The 18,132-nt window shown below is 42.4% G+C and overlaps 1 protein-coding gene across 4 annotated transcripts in view; it reads right to left on the bottom strand.

The window, feature by feature from the left end:
- The window catches only part of UBE3A (ubiquitin protein ligase E3A), a 43,895-nt gene extending 36,661 nt beyond the window's left edge, over positions 1-7,234 (bottom strand). For all 4 annotated transcript variants that reach the window (XM_058184965.1, XM_058184969.1, XM_058184970.1 and 1 more), the window contains exon 1: positions 6,838-7,234. The gene's annotated coding sequence lies outside the window, so the exon portion shown is untranslated. The remainder of the gene's footprint in view (positions 1-6,837) is intronic.
- Between the last annotated feature and the right edge of the window lie 10,898 nt (positions 7,235-18,132).

The raw sequence follows: 18,132 nt of genomic DNA, 5'->3' as shown, positions 1-18,132 counted from the left end.
TGACACCCATATATGCTCGTTACCGTTTCCCTCACCGGGGTAGACCATCTAGTCCGGGTGGAGCCCTATTCTTGGCTTTACATATTCCCTAAGCGGGTATATAGCAGAGAGATATAGTCAACTTTCTCTACTGATTGTCAAGGTCCCGACTGATGAACCAAGCAAGCAAGCACTCTTGAGAGCACGCTTTGAAGTTGACACTGATAACTAGTGGATTTTTGTAATTCGGATCCAGGAACCACAAGTAATATCTGCTCAATAACCACCTTAATTAATATCCTCCAGCAGTCAATGCAGTGGATTGCAGCAACTGTTGTCCAAACCACTTGGAGAATAAGATATCCAAAACCTTTTAACCATAGAGCTATGCTGCAAGAATTCCTAGCCTTGAATAAATTCCCTACCCAAACTTTAAGAGACACTGTTTCAAGGCTTTGAAGTGTGCTGAATGCTGAGATTGGTTTTGGATTTTAAAACATTTCCAACATAGCCAGTTATACAGAAACCAGAGTAATTCCATTCCCATTACTGGTTTTTCTCAAGAGAAAAGGGGATGAGAACTAGTAGCCATTTATTTAAGCATATGTTTGGAAGAATATATTGCTGATGGGCTCCAGTCACTGACTCACCTGGATCAGACAGGATGTTGTAGTTGCATTCACAAGAGATTTAAATTAACTAATGTAGGAACTGAGGAAAATTACTCTTGGTTGCACATCTGGCAGCTAACTAAGTTAACTACTGTTTTCAATAAAGTCTTTGCTATAGAAAGGGTGGGTAGTCACCTCTAGGCAAGATGGGTAGCATACAAATGGAATGAATGCCTGAATGTATGTTCCTGGTTTTGATAGGTCACCTTTTGAAGTTAGCCATTATGCAAAATGGTAGATGTGTGTGTGTGTGTGTGTGTATTACATAAAGTATATTAATACTACTGAGGTTTTCAGTTATGAATGGAAATACTACACTGCTATCTGCCAAACTCTGGTGTATATATAGGGAAAACATTCTGTGGATATTCTTGCTGGTTAGAGCTTTTAGGGCATTCTAAAAAAATGCAAAATTTAAATGAGATGCTTGTCTATTTTATGCAAATCTCTACCAGAGCTTAATGTGTCACTACTATCCAAAACAAACTATATACTTTTTTGTTGATGTTTACTTCTAGCTATGTTTAGTGAAGCAATGGTTAGGTTGACACATACTGTAGTCTGGGTTTAGTATAAGTTTGAATAACATGACATAGGCTTTGGTGAATCAAGAACAGAAGTTAATATTCTGAAATTTACTGTTCAGTAAAACTGAAAATAAAGGGAGGGAGAGAATCAGGGTTAGTTAGGCTTACTGTGTAATGCTTTAACATTACATTTAAATCAGCACATAAACCATTTGATGGTGGTATGTAGCAGATTCTGACTGAACTCAAAAAGCTAAGCAAGGATGGTTAATATTTAAGAGTAGGAAACTACCTACCTGGAAATATCAGCTAAGATGATAAGTAAATACAAGACTTTTGAACAAAAATACTTTTGCATTGTTACTTATAAAATTACATGGATCTGAACATGAAGTCATCAACAATCAAGCTCGGCTCAAAGGAGACTATTTCTTAACATTTGACGTCAGAGCTTGTCAGTTTTGGTATACTCATTACATGCCAATAACTATCAAAATAGGCATCCCATTAACAGAAAAAAATAAAATATGCATCTCATTCATAATTTTACTAAACTCAGGATAATCACCTTCATTAAATTCACAGAGCACCTTTTCTGGATCAAGCTACTCACCCTCTAGAAAACATTTTTCATATTATTTTAGAACTGTAGCAACAATGTTATTGCACAATTAAATCACATCTCAAAATTTATCAGTGCTTTAAACAGAGGCTACCTAGGAACTCCAAAGAAGTCATTTTGAACTTCCAAAGGATAGAGAGGTCAATAGGCCAAAAATTAAATATTCTTGCAATAAACTCCATTACTCCAAATTTGCAAGTTAAAATCTGAAGAAGAAATTGCTTGAGGTCCATGCTCAGTCTGCAAATTCTTGAAATTGGTGATATTTAAAATCAGAACTGAATCAACATATGAACTATTGAACAATCTATTTTTTAAAAAAATTCTGCTCTTTAGTACTCTCTCCAGGTATCTCCTGATGATAAAAAGAAGTATTTATCAAAAAAAGAATACAGCATTAGTTATTTTCAGTTGCTGTGTTCAACTCTTAGCAATCCTGTGGACTACTGAGGCTCTCCTGTCTTCCCATTTTCTGGAGTTTGCCCATTCATATTCATTGCTTTGATGAGACTATTTAATCTCATCCTCATCCTCAACCATCTCCTTCTCCTTTTGCTTTCAAACTTTCCCAAACATTAGGGTCTTTTCCAGTGAATTCTTCTCATTAAGTGGTCAAAGTATTGGATCTTCATACAATGTTGGTATTTCTATCCTTAACAAATTTTACTCTTAAGCCACCTGATTTACTAGTAAAAGTATGCACGTATTCCTTTTTAATCTAGTTATGAAAAATAACATGGCATAAACTAAACTTACTTTCACTTTTATTTATCTGAATTAAAGGATCTGGATTCTGCTTGGTGGTTGCATTAATTTATTTAAATAAAATTAATATATTATGGCATTCATCAAGCAACTCTAAAAGGTAAAGGTTCCCCTCGCACATACGTGCTAGTCGTTGTTGACTCTAGGGGGCGGTGCTCATCTCAGTTTCAAAGCCAAAGAGCCAGCGCTTTACGAAGACGTCTCCGTGGTCATGTGGCCACCATGACTCAACGCCAAAGGCGCATGGAATGCTGTTACCTTCCCACCAAAGGTGGTCCCTATCAAGCAACTCTACACGTGTCCAAATTATAAAAAACTAAACAGGAATCTTTTTCTGCTAGGAATCCTAATTTACACGGGGTTTTTTAAATTTCACAAAGATCACTCAACTTCAGTTGTATTCTTTTTGATCAGACAAATATTTGGAGTATTGACCTGAGGTAAAAAAAGAAGTAATACATTTGTAATACAAATGATACAGTCCTCAGGTTATGGCTTAATCTTGCTAGAACCCTCCCCTCCAATTGTTTTTGTGTTGAAACAGCTCAACATACAGAGACTTGTAATTCAGGAATCTCTACATACAAGTTTCTAATTTCACAAAAGACACTTACCGTATTTTTTGGAGTATAAGACGCACATTAATTTTTGGGAAGGAAAACAAGAAAAAAAATCTGCCTCTGCCTACCAGCATCCATTGGTATTCATCTGGCTAGCGTCCTTGCAGCAAATAGCGAACAGCCTGGTCAGCTTCAGCATGTTATCGCAGCCTGATTTAGCACTAGAAGCTGATTGGTGGTTGGATCGGCCTCCCAGAATACCTCCAATCAGCTGTTCCTGGCTGCGGGGATCACGTCAGTCCATTGCTGCCGCCTCCGTGCATCCCATTTTGGGCCTCCATGCATTGCATTTTCAGTCTCCGCACACTTCATTTTAGACCGGTACCAAAGCGCATCGCATTTTCAGCTTCCGCATGTCCCGTTTTTGGCCTCCATGTGTCACGTTTGCAGCCCACCGACTGGAAGCGGCCGAAAATGTGATGCACAAAGGCCAAAAATGGGGTGTGTAGAGGCCAAAAACACAATATGCAGAGGCTGAAAACAGCTGGCAGGTGGGCAAGGTTTTGGCAACATTAGCTGTATAAGATGCACAGACATTTCCACCCACTTTTTTTTGGGGGGGGGGAGTGTGTCTTATACTCCAAAAAATACGGTATATACATATTTATTTATTTATTTATTTATTAAATTTTTATACCGCCCTTCTCCCGAAGGACTCAGGGCGGTGTACAGCCAACGATAAAACAAAATATATACAATTAAAACAACATTTAAAACATAGCAAATTATAAAGGCTGATAAATTAAAATTTAGATTTTAAAATTTTAAAATATTAATAAACCCCAAATTTAAAATTCTACACTATTATGCCAGTCCCGCTTGAATAAATAGGTGTGTTTTAAGCTCACGACGGAAGGTCCGAAGATCAGGCACTTGACGTAGGCCAGGGGGAAGTTCATTCCAGAGCGTCGCTGCCCCCACAGAGAAGGCCCTACTCCTGGGGGCCGCCAGCCGACACTGTTTGGCGGACGGCACCCTGAGGAGACCCTCTCTGTGAGAGCGTACGGGTCGGTGGGAGGCAAAGGGTAACAGCAGGCGGTCCCGTAAGTACCCGGGTCCTAAGCCATGGAGCGCTTTAAAGGTGGTAACCAAAATCTTGAAGCGCATATATAGAATAGGTTCCATTTCTTCAACAATTCAACCCCAAGCTGTAATGGGTGGCAAAGCCTAACCACTGGGACCACAATCGGGCAGCAGAAAATACAAGCATATTCCTTCTTTCCCACACTTAAACAGCCATTGAAGTCTAGTGCAGTGGTAGTCAACCTGGTCCCTACCACCCACTAGTGGGCGTTCCAGCTTTCATGGTGGGAGGTAGGGGTTTTGTCCGATACTGAAGCACTTTCCTTTTTTTAAATTTAATTGACTTTAAAAAAAAAAATCATAGCATTATTTAAAAACATTTTCATTAGGTTTTCATAAAATTCCCCGTGACAATTTAAATTTCTGAAAATATACTATTTGTATTGCCCGCGCATAAGTTTAGTTCACGTTATGTAAGTGAAACTAAATGGCGCTAGTGTGACCGCAAACGAAAGAGCCTTGTCCTAGAACAGCTCGTGCATCTCCGCCCACACCACCCAGCTATAACAGACAAGCAGAGCAGGTTGCCGGCATCCCCCAAACCCAATCCACGATGCGTGAGGGGCATGCACAGATGACAATATACGGTGCATTACTGTGGAACTGGTAATTCTTTACTACTAACAGAGATACAAAAGTGGGCGGTAAGTATAAAAACGTTGACTACCCTGGTCTAGTGATTAAAACATCATTCTACAACGCTGTGTGACTGTGGGCCAATTGCTCTCTTAGCCCAATCCACCTCACAGTGTTGTTGTTATAGAGAAAATAGAAGGAAGGAGTATAGATAGTCTTTGACCACACCAGAGCTCCAAATTTCTGTTGCTAAGTGAGACAGTTAAGTTTGTTTGCCCTATTATATGACCTTTTTGCCACGTATGTTAAATGAATCATTGCAGTTGTTAAATTATCAACATGGCTGTCAAATTAATCTGGCTTTCCCACTGACTTTGCTTGTCAGAAGGTCATAAAAGGGGATCGCATGATGCCAGAATACTGCAATTGTCATAAATATGAGTCAGTTACCAAGCATCTGAATTTTGATCACGTGACCACGGGGATGCTACAACGTAAGTAATTTTTTCCAATGCTGCTGTAACTTTGAATGGTCACTAAATGTACTGAAGTAAGTCGAGGACTACCAGTATAGGTACTGTTTGTTGCTTTGAGCTACTTTCAAAAATAATAAAGGAAAGATAAAAAAATACAGTTGGAATTTAGAACTTGAGTATTAACTTTAAACTTTAAAAAGCACAAGATTAACTAGGACTAATGAACTGTTGATATTATATGTTGTCTAAAAGTAAAGACTGGATATGTACCCTGAGGTAAAGAACTAAATGTAGGTTACATGTCAGTTACCTTAATATTGGTGATTTCTGTCTGGCAAAAACAAACAAATAAGGAAGGCAAAACAAAACAAAACAAAACATATTGCATTCAGAAAAAGGTAAAAATCATATCAACACTGACCATCTAAATAGTTCAGAATAGGAATTACCTGATTACCTTACTTGTTCTATGGGGAAAAATCAAGCATAATAAAAATTACATGAATATTTCTCATAAGCAGTTGTCACATTACAAGACACAAGAATCTTGTAGATTAACTCCAAACACAGTCTTTGTTTTACATTTATGTTTTAAGCTATGGTTCTTTGGCATTACTTATCACATGCTTGCCAACTGCACTGATTTATGCTATTTTATAGTGGATGTCAAATAAAGCCTAGGATAACTTTTTAAAAACGACGAAAAAGCTCAGCTGTACAGGATCTACACAACACTGTGAAAATTTAAAGTTGATTTCGCTGCTGATACTATAATGAACCATCTTACTCTCGTGTGATGCAGCCATTTATATTTCAGCACAATTTCAAAAACTGCACCGAGTCCATGGGCAAACTGTTTCTAAATCTCAGATACAGTAACTCCCCATAGAGTTCTCACTATTGTGTGCGGACGGTGGCGGGTAGCGAGTGGGTGGAGGCCATGGAGGAAAGGAGGCCTGAACTGACAAGCAAAATGCCCCATTTTCAACGCAGGCTCCAAAACCGGCAGCCGGAGTCTGCGAGAACCGATGGGGTTGAACAGTCCTTTAATCCGATTCAGGAAGGCCATTTCCTTCGTTTTCGCAGCACAATCCTACCCTCTGCCCGTCCCAAGCGAAGTTGCATTGTGTTCAGTTGTGCTAATCTCCCAAGAACGTGTGTCCGGGACAGCGGCCTAACGTCGCCCAAACGTACCATTCTTTCTCGGCACCTGGCGGGCATTTGCGCTAAACCGCGCCGCCGATAAAAGGACCTGGCCCCAAGGTACTTCCAGCGGCTGCCCCTCGCTCAGCCCCGGACGGCAAGCAGCGCCTTCGCGGGGAGTAGAGCGACCTCCCCTTCCTCGCACCGGGGACAGGCGCCGCCGTCTCCCCTTAACAGCGCGAGCAGGTCCGAGGGGCTCTGACGGGCAGAGAGGCCTGACGAGACGACTGCCGAGGCCGGCGCGATGCCTTTCGAGCGGAAAGGGCAGCGTGCACACCGAGCCCAGATCCACGGCTTGCCCAGCCGCCGACTTACCTGTCGTTTTCCGCTGTAAGCCGGCAGGCTCTGGCGAGACCGGCCAGCTCCGGACCCTGGGCAGGCGGATGATTGCTCCTTCAGCCGACGCCTAGGCTAGGCCGTGCGGCCAATTGCAAAAGGACGTGAAGCGCGCGGGGAGCCGCCGAAGGCTAAGGCGGGGACGGCGCTAGGCCGGGCCAGGCGAGGCCTGGGAATGGGAAGACCGTCGGCGCTCTAGGCGTGCGCGTGGCTGTCGAGATGGTGGCGGCTGAGTAGGGCCGCGCTGCACCTCCGCCTTTTCCTCTTGGATCAACCAGAACGCAGCGCCACCATCTTGGAGGAAGAGGAGGAAGAGAGGAGGGGGGGTTGCTGAAGAAGGGGAAGGAAAAAAAAAAAAGGCAGAAGAGACGGATGTCAGCGCGACGCAGCCTCGGAGGACTGACGAGTAGGAAGCTGCGGCCCGGCATGCATTGCGCGCGGGCAGCCGCGTGGGGGGACAGAACGGCGCGCGCTTTGGTGTTTCCCCTGCCGCTCTAGGGGGAGAAAGTCATAGAGTCTTAGAAGATAAAGGGGGCTTAGGGTTAACGTGTTCGCCTTTCGAGCTCCTGGGCGCTCGGTCAGCTCTGGGGTTGTCGTTCCCCGGCAGTGTCAGAACACTTGGATGGCGGAAGCAATTAACCGGAGGTGGGGGGGGGGTGCCAGTCCTCTAGAGCGGGGGTCTCCAACCTTGGCAACTTTAAGACTTGTGGACTTTAACTCCCAGAATTACTCAGCCAGCTGGGAGTTGAAGTCCACAAGTCTTAAAGTTGCCAAGGTTGGAGACCCCTGCTCTAGACGGCCAACTGTCCGAGACGATTTTAAGAGGGTTCCCGCGTTGAACAGGAGATGAGATAAGACAGCGATCCCAGCCATTCCTTTCTATGGCAGCCCACCGCTGGCCCTTGAGCTTGGGAGCATGACAGCAATTCCTCCCGTCGAAGCTGGCGGGGCCAGGAGGGTTAGCGGCGCGAGGAATGAGGGTGATGCTGCAAGGGATCGATGGGTGTTGGGGGGGGCGAGGGCGGAAGCCCAAGTGTCAACTAAATGCAAATCCAGGGAACGGACAGTAGTAAGCACGTGAAACACTAAACATGGCTGTCGGAATAGAGTTGGAAGGGACCAGCGGTTCCCAACCTTTTCTGTATCCTGCACCGCTAGAATGCTTCTGATATATTCTCGCACCCCTTACAAAAAATAATATCTGGTTTGAATTATGCATATACACTTTTAAACCCACATTTTTGCACCCCCTGGAATATCTCGCACCCCCCACCCCCGGTTGGGAATCTAGTCCAACCCCCTGCTCAAGCAGGAGACCCTATATCATATGTGATGAAGCATGTTGAACTTCTGAAAGCAAACTGTTCCACTGGTTTAATTTTCCTCACTATTAGGAAGTTTCTCCTTCATTCCAGATATCTTCTCTCCTTGAGTAGTTTCCATCCATAATGTACATGTCTGATGGAATCAGTCTAGCTACATGAATGCCATTTTAAATTACTATGGTATAGAAACAAAAATGGTCAAGTGTCTCGCAATATTAGTTGAAAGCCTTGCTGAATTAGGATACAAATTTTTATGGGCTACAGGTCATTGCTTTAGGGTGAATTATACTTGGGAGAAAGGAGCACAAATTGAACAATTGTATAGATATGTGTCATCCTCTTATTAACTATCCCAAATTTTGAATATATATTAGAATAAATATAGCATTAACCAAGAAATTCAGTATCTGGTTCCCTAGTGTATAAAATTATAAATTTCCTGTACAGGGTGGATATCCATGGGAGATAAGATGTAGTGTTTCTTGATTTGGTGGTATGGGAAGGAACTGTATCGAGAACAACTAAACTTTCCTCAAGACATTGTCTATTGTAATGATCTAGGCTAGTGATAGTAAATTTTTTGAGTTTGGTGTGTCAAAAAATTGGAAAATGCCTAACTTAACTCTGCTGGCATGTCGCTCACTCTTTCACACACCCACATATTGAACAAAAAAACAAATTCTCTATCTCCCCAGAAGTAGGCCACTCTGAACAGTGGCGCTCGGCAACAGCATCAAGGGTAAGCCTAAAAATGGAGACCTGGGCTTTGCCTTCAGTCCTAGTGCCACTGGTTCCACTCAAAAAGGCCACCTTGCACTGTTCCCAAGGTATGTGAGCCTTGGGGAATGGCCCAATTATTCCTGCAGCTCAGTGCTCCCTAGGATCTGCTGCATGCCATTTTAAATTACTATGGTATAGAAACAAAAATGGTCAAGTGTCTTGCAATATTAGTTGAAAGCCTTGCTGAATTAGGATACAAATTTTTATGGGCTACAGGTCATTGCTTTAGGGTGAATTATACTTGGGAGAAAGGAGCACAAATTGAACAATTGTATAGATACGTGTTATCCTCTTATTAACTATCCCAAATTTTGAATATATATTAGAATAAATATAGCATTAACCAAGAAACTCAGTATCTGGTTCCCTAGTGTATAAAATTATAAATTTCCTGTACAGGGTGGATATCCGTGGGAGATAAGATGTAGTGTTTCTTGATTTGGTGGTATGGGAAGGGACTGTATCGAGAACAACTAAACTTTCCTTAAGACATTGTCTGTTGTAATGATCTAGGCTAGTGATAGTAAATTTTTTGAGTTTGGTGTGTCAAAAAATTGGAAAATGCCTAATTTAACTCTGCTGACATGTCGCTCACTCTTTCACACACCCACATATTGAACAAAAAAACAAATTCTCTATCTCCCCAGAAGTAAGCCACTCTGAAGAGTGGCGCTCGGCAACAGCATCAAGGTTAAGCCTAAAAATGGAGACCTGGGCTTTGCCTTCAGTTCTAGTGCCACTGGTTCCACTCAAAAAGGCCACCTTGCACTGTTCCCAAGGTATGTGAGCCTTGGGGAATGGCCCAATTATTCCTGCAGCTCAGTGCTCCCTAGGATCTGCTGCATGGCATTTACCTTTAGGCAGTGTTCTCTTTCTGTTGACAAGCCCCTGCACCCTACCTGAGGTTACTCCAGTTCACACAAGGCACATTTTTTTTTGAAGCGGCTTCAGAGAATGCTCCTTTGCAGCCTCTGAAAACCTTGCAAAAACAAGCCCCATTCTGAAATGATTTTTAGAGGCTCCAGAGGCTGCATGAAGGCACATCGCCTTCTTGCATGGCCTCCACAGCTTCTGAAAACCACATAGAATAGGGCATGCTTTGGAGAATAGTTGTTGCTGGGTATTGGTAAACACTTGTGTGTCATCTAAAATATTATGGTGGGTCACCTTTGACGCACTGATAGTTTTGCTGTCATTGATTGTGTAATGGCTGGGAAAATTTCCTTCAGTATTTTTTTTTTTACATTGTTAATAAAAGAAAATTCTGTCAAACATACAATAAAACCTTATGGAAATAAATACGACACTTGTGAAAAAGGTCTGCCATTATAGTTGATTGCAAACTGAGCATGAGCTGGTGGTATGATGTGTTAAAATCACAGAAGTAATTGTTGCACTTTATATTGCTTGGGCAAAACCCACCTCACTTACTGAGTCCACTTTTAGGTATTACACTTGAAGGATTTACAGAAACTGCATTAGTTTCAGAAAAAAGAACGATCAGATTAGAAATGAAATTCTATGAAAAGAGATTGAAAGAGATGGATATGTTTAACCTTGAGAAAAGACTGAGATGGGTTGTGATAACAATCTTGAGTTATCTTCTGAAAGAAAGACCTGCTGTTTAGATTGGAGGATGTGGAAGAATAGATTTTAGTTATAGGAAAATAGACTTTGATTCCATTTTGAAAAATGTCCTAACATAAGAGAGAGAATATACAAAGAAGAGCTAATTAAAAATACTCTGAGCTCCCTTCAGTGGTGGTGTTTAAGCAGAACCTGGGCAGCTTGTATGGGATGGTTTAATTTGACTTTCTATGCTTAGCAGGGGATTTCACGGCCCAAATGGTCAATAGTATTTCCAAGATTTTGTATCCTTAGAGTCTCGAGTATTGAAGGAGTAATTATGGAAGTCTTCACATTTCTTTTATATTGCATTCCTGCTTTAAAAATTAATAAAATTGCAAGGGAATCATCATCATTATAAATAAAACTTAGTCAAGAGAATGTAGGTGGCATTTCTTTCATAGTTGTCCTGAGATATCACTCCATTATTGTTGCACAGTCAATATTCATGTTATTTCTTTCAAATAATCCAAAATAAAATTGTACCCAAGAAATGTTTGCATTTGAGATTCCCTGTACAGATAGCCCTCGGCAGTTTGTTTAGTGACTGGTCAAAGTTACAACAGTGTGACTGGTCAAAGTTACAACAGAGTGACTTATGACTGTTTTTCACACGACTGTTGAAGCATCCCCAGGGTCACATGATCAAAATTCTTATTCTTGGCAACTGAGTCATATTTATGACGAATGCTGTGTCCTGCATATGATCCCCTTTTGCCACCTTCTGACAAGCAAAGTCAATGGGGAAGCTGGATTCATTTAACAACCTTGTTACTTAACTTAACAACTGCAGTGATTTGCTTAAGAACTGTAGCAAGAAAGGTTGTAGAATGTGGCAGAACTCACAAATATCTCGCTTAAAAACAAAAATTTTGGGTCAATTGTAATTGTAAGTCATGGACTACCTGTACTCTATAGAGAGAGAAAAGAAGAGTTAAAGAAATAAGAGAAATGGGGAAAATAAGGGCAAAACAAACAAGAACAAATTCAGTTATGTGTCCTTGGACCTTGTTTAACTGGGAACAAAAATCAATGATTCCCCAACCCTATGCCCTTAAAATACACTGACATTCAACTATTCAGAGGTGCGGGTAACAATATGTAATCTCAGTATTTTAAAATAGCAAATACAATACAAAGGCATGGCAAGGTGTTAGCATTTATTTCATGGACTTATAATAACTCAAACTCTAACTCAAACCAAATGACTCTTGGGTAGTGTGTGACTAACAAAAATATGATGTTAAAAAAGAACAACCCAATATATAAAATACAATATGGCAGCCAAACAGGATAATTAGACAACCAAAAGGGGACTCACTCAACCTGATTCATTCCCTCCCCCCTTCCTAGTGTTTTCTCACAAGTGCAGGGTCAGATTATTTTTCAGATCAACTGAATATTGATCCATTGGCAACAGGGACTGACTGCCAGCTTGTTGCTTAAGCCTGACATTGTGGGCTCAACGAAAATGATTGGCCCAAAGTCACCCAGCTGGCCTTCATGCTTAAGGTGAGGCTAGGAATCAGTCTCCTGATTTCTGGCCTAGTGCTTTAACTCTTAGACCAATCTGATTCTACACTTAACTGGATCCAAATATCTGGGGAAAATGCCAGGAGTTAACAGCTTTTCTATAGGCAAATAGAATCGGGCACCGGTTTCATATTGGGCGGAGATTCCAGAAATCAGGCAGCAACAAAACAGCACACTTCCTAGGTTCCATATGATGGCAATGTTTAAAAGAGAAAAAAGGGAGGATGCTGCTGGAATGTGTGGGGTGGGACAGATGTTCTTGGGAGAAAGTGACCCTATTCTATTCCATGTATGACAAAGGATGACAACCAACACCTTGAACTGCACACAGAAGCCTGTTAGGAGGCAGTGCCACTTACAGAATCGTGAACACATAACTACCCCTGCAATAACTACCTACTGCATTCTGCATTGACAGAAGCTTCTGAGTGGTCTTCAAGGGAAGCCCAATGTAGAGTGTGTTGCAATGCAATAATCCAATTGTGAAGTGACTAAAAATGTGAATGACAGTGAGGAATACCTTCCAGTTCAGTAATGGATGTAACTGGTGCATGTTATACAAAGGCCCCCATGATCACAGTTGCCATTGCTCTCACATCACACACTAAAAGGGACAGTGACATTCCATCCAGAATTAAAGATGGAAATACTTCAGTTCCTGGATATGTGGGACCCAGGATTCATAGCCATTTAATCTTGCTGTGTTTGCCCATCCAAACCTTCAAAGCCTTCAGACATTGGGAAAGAATCTTGACAGCTTCCTATATGACTGGGACCAGAGAAGATGTATCCCTGGATATTATCTACATATGTGCAGTACTCCACATTGTGCAATATAGCCCAGGCTTGGTGTATGTGTTGAAAGATAGGGAAGAGAGGGTACTGTCTATAGACACAGAGTAAGCTTCTCCAACAAATACTGACTTGAAACAGCCCCAGAGATGTTCCTCTTTCCTAGCTCCCAAAGTAGGTGCAGAATGGTACCATGGTTGATGGTATCTGGAGCCAACAAGAGATCAAAGAACCAGGATGGATGTATATTCCCATCCCAAGCAAATCACAAATAATTGACAAGCAGGACCAAACCCATCTCATTTTAGTCTGAATCCTGACTGAACAGTAACCCACTAAAATCAGGGCCTTCTGAGGTTGGAGGCCAACTTCTTTTCCAACCACCTTCTCTAAAAAGGGAATGCTGGAGACTGGGTAAAAATTGTCCAGATCAGCTGGATCCAAAGATGGCGTGTGTGTGTGTGTGTGTGTGTGTATCACCACCTCTTTCATATCCATAGAATCACTTTATCTCTAAGAATTTACCACTGTATGGATCCATCCACATGCTCATTCTCTGGAAACCCCTAACCAACCAAGAAGGACATGTATCTAAGGGCTGTTTCATGATCTTCATTGCTACAATATAGGCTCTGGAAGTCTTTTCTGTCACCTCATCCTCCAGAGGGCCTCTGAAAACAAAGGTGCACAATGAGGTTGGTACACAGGGAATCTGTGTAGGCCCAGTCCAATCTAAAGTCTCTATGGCCCCCTTGTTCTAGGTAATGACTAAAGTCTTACTTTGACACCTAACGAAGTCTTGTGGGTGTCTCAGAAAGGGACACCCACAAAGGGAAGATGTTAAAGTAAACATCAGGGTCATTATGTAGAATCAAAGTCTGGAAAAGGGTTTAATTTTGACTTGTGAGACTCATATTATAATCCTCTCATGCCCATTATGTCACTGGAAATATTAAATCCCACCTAACCTTATATCATGCTAAGGCATGTGGGGACACAATGAACTCTTAGGAGTAAACATTTGAGACATAGGTATTAAATTTATGGTTGATACTTTTGATCTGATGCCAGTCATACACAGTGAGTTGGGCCATTCACCCTATGCGGGTTTCAGTACAATTATAGCTGGACTTTTGCCTAAACCCTTTAAGTCTTCATATTCCAAGTCCCCAAAGGAGCACTTAGGATGTCTCTCCACCCCATCTAATAATATGGGTATTTTGTGACTCACCAGATGTCACATAGTTCTCCCATGGTATTATTACCTTATAATAAACATGTGGTAAGAACATTTTGGTGGGATTATTTATCTACTTCATAAATTTGTATAGCGCCATCCCACATATGTGATTGTGGGTAGTGTGTAAAGTTAAAAACAAAAACAATACAACAAAATAACTAAAACATAACAGCAAAAATAAGTAAAAACATGAAAAGCAATTAAAAAACATGAAAAACAAAATCTATGGGAGAGCGCACTCAGCATCCCTAGCATGACAGCTATTTTTCCAGTTCCATGGCCACACTACCAGATCCCCAGGTCAGATGACAAAGCCACATCTTCAGGCCCTTCTAGGGAGTCCAATAAGGCTAAGGCCAATCTGATTAACAAATATACCTCAGGAAAAGAGTACTTCTTTATTTATTTTTATTTATTTATTTTTCGTATTTTTATACTGCCCTTCTCCGAAGACTCAGGGTGGTGTACAGCAGAAATAAATATAAATATCAAAAAGATTTAAAATACGATATTCATTAAAAATCTGATTCAATAAGCTGAGAAATTTAAAATTAATAAGTAAAAGATTATAAAATAGATTAATTCCCTTAAAAACCCCACTAAAACCCTCGATTAAAAATTTATCATTAGGCCAGCCCTGCTTGGTGAAAGAAGAAAGTTTTGAGCTCGTGCTTAAAGGTCCGAAGATCAGGGAGAAGACGTAGCCCCACAGGTAATTCATTCCACAGGGCTGGAGCCCCTACAGAGAACACTCTTCCCCTGGGGGTCGCCAGCCGACATTGTCTGGCTGACGGTACCCTGAGGAGGCCCTCTCTGTGGGAGCGCACAGGTCGATGGGTTACTGGCGGCAGCAGGCGGTCCCGTAAATATCCCGGTCCCATGCCATGGAGCGCTTTAAAGGTGATGACCAAAACCTTGAATCGCACCCGGAAGACCACCGGCAACCAACGCAGCCTGTGCAGGAGAGGTGTTACATGGGAGCTACGAGACGCTCCTTCAATCTCCCGCGCCGCCGCATTCTGTACCAGTTGGAGCCTCCTGGTGCTCTTCAAGGGGAGCCCCATGTAGAGAGCATTGCAGTAATCCAGACAGGAAGTAACGAGGGCATGAGTGACTGTGCATAACGAGTCCCGATCCAGGAAAGGGCGCAATTGGCGAATCAGGCGAACCTGATAAAAAGCTCCCCGGCGACGGCCGTCAAATGATCTTCTAAAGACAGCCGTGCATCCAGGAGAATGCCTAAATTGCGCACCGATTCTCTGGGGGCCAACGATTCATCCCCCACAGTCAGCGATGGAATTAGCTGACTGTGCCAGGACGCTGGTATCCACAGCCACTCCATCTTGGATGGGTTGAGTCAGAGTCTGTTCATCCCCATCCAAACCCGAACGGCTTCAAGGTCATCACATCGACAGCTTCGTTGGGGTGGTTCGGGGTGGAAATGTACAGCTGGGTGTCATCAGCATACAGTTGACAACTCACCCTGAAGCCACGGATGATCTTCCCCAGCGGCTTCATATAGGTGTTGAACAGGAGAGGCGAGAGGATCAACCCCTGCGGCACCCCACAAGTGAGTTGCCTAGCGGTTGACCTCTGCCCCCCTGTCAACACCGTCTGCGAACGGTCAGAGAGGTAGGAGGAGAACCACCGAAAAACGGTGCCCCCCACTCCCAAACCCTCCAACCGTCGCAGCAAGATACCATGGTTGATGGTATCAAAAGCCGCTGACAGATCCAACAGGACAAGAACAGAGGAACAGCCCCTGTCCCGTGCCCTCCAGAGATCATCAACCAACGCGACCAAAGCCGTCTCCATGCTGTACCCAGGCCTGAAGCCAGACTGGCACGGGTCTAGATAGACAGTTTCCTCCAGGTACCGGGGAAGCTCAGTTAAACACTTCATATTTAAACACTCAGTTAAACACTTCATTTTCAGAACACTGAAATGACTAGGTATATTCTGATGCTGTTCTAATCATTTTGGAATAATTTTAGAAGACTTTGTTAGATTAGAGTCAGCTGTTTTGAGTTTGAATTGTTTTGATTTTGAATTATTTTTGCTCATCCTTATTTATTTATTCTCACACTCCATCTCTCCATTGCTACTTCATATTCATTCATTCATTCATTCATTCATTCATTCATTCATTCATTCATTCATTCATTCATGTTGGCATTTTGGGACTGATTTTGATCTGTTTTGTTCATCCCAGATTTACTTTCCTGTCTGTTTTCATATTCCACCTCTACATTACTGCTTCATCTCACTCACTCTTTCATTGGGACGTTTTTTGGGGAGACTGGTTTTCATAGATGCTCCCACATTTCTAGTCATGTGAAATTTTATAGTCACAACCAAATTCACATGAACCTGGTATCAGTGGTGAAAGGGGCAGGGAAGCCCTACCTGTAACCTTATCTTGAAAGTTATATCCTGCTTCTCACTTTCTCTGTGCTCTTATAACTGCTGAAACAAGGAGAGAGATTTTCCATATTTGCATATTCTCCACAGAAGGTGGCTCTAAATTGTGTGAGGAGAGTAGAAGAGACCTCTTGCTGAGAAACATAATGACAGCAGGAGTTGGAAAATGCTTCATTTTGCTTTTTATGCAATTTGTTCATCTGTCTTTGAGGTTTATTATGAATATTAAAATATTAATGTGAATAAAGGAAGCAGTGCCCATTCTTTTTCCTATTACCTAAATTTATTCGCTGGAGATGTGATATAGTTCTGGCTAACAGCTATGTTCTAATTTCAATGTTTGGGAATCCCATTCTTTTGCCTTCAATGACTTTTCTTCCCAGGTAAATGCAAATAGAATTAGATCAGTTGGCTATCATATTTTGTTATATTCCAGCAAGCAAAATACACGTTCTGATACCAGCAAGAATGCATAGCATAATGAATAGCCTATTTGAAGTGGCTTTGAAAGTAATCCAAAGGAAAATCCATAGGCTTCTAGTCCTGAAATAACCAGCAAGATAACTTGCGTGACCTAAAATTTACAAGGTGTTTGCAAAATATTATTATAAACATTATTTATTTATTTATTTATTTATTTATTTATTTTATTTATTTATCATATTTATATACCGCCCTATCTCCCTAAGGACTCAGGGCGGTTTACAGGCAGTTAAAACACATATAAATACAGATTAAAACGACAATTAAAAAACTTATTCTAAAGCCCAAATCATTAAAACAGTATAAGTAATAAAAAACCCCTTAAAATCAGTTACTTTAAAAACCTAATCCAGTCCCGCGCAGATGAATAAGTATGTTTTAAGCTCGCGACGAAAGGTTCGGAGATCCGGAAGTTGACGTAGTCCTGGAGGGAGTTCGTTCCAGAGGGTGGGAGCCCCACAGAAGGCCCTTCCTGGGTGTCGCCAGGCAGCACTGCCTAGCTGGCGGCACCCTGAGGAGTCCCTCTCTGTGAGAGCGCACGGTCGGTGAGAGGTATTTGGTAGCAGTAGGCGGTCCCGTAAATAACCCGGCCCTATGCCATGGAGCGCTTTAAAGATTGTCACCAACACCTTGAAGCGCACCCGAAGGCCACAGGTAGCCAGTGCAGTCTGCGCAGGAGAGGTGTCACACGGGAGCCACGAGGGCTCTCTCTATCACCAGCAGCCGCATTCTGGACTAACTGAAGCCTCCGGATGCCCCTCAAGGGAGCCCCATGTAGAGAGCATTGCAGTAATCCAGGCGAGGCGTCACGGGCGTGGTGACCGTGCATAAGGCATCCCGGTCTAGAAAGGGGCGCAACTGGCGCACCAGGCGAACCTGGTGGAAAGCTCTCCCGGAGACGGCCGTCAAATGGTCTTCAAAAGACAGCCGTTCATCCAGGAGAACGCCCAGATTGCGCACCCTCTCCATCGGGGCCAATGACTCGCCCCCAACAGTCAGCCGAGGACTCAGCTGACTGTACCGGGATGCCGGCATCCACAGCCACTCTGTCTTGGAAGGATTGAGCTTGAGCCT

Source organism: Ahaetulla prasina, chromosome 5 (assembly GCF_028640845.1).
Source record: "Ahaetulla prasina isolate Xishuangbanna chromosome 5, ASM2864084v1, whole genome shotgun sequence".
Taxonomy (NCBI): domain Eukaryota; kingdom Metazoa; phylum Chordata; class Lepidosauria; order Squamata; family Colubridae; genus Ahaetulla; species Ahaetulla prasina.
Note: the sequence above shows the minus strand (reverse complement) of the source record. Positions and strands in the feature narration are given on the sequence as shown.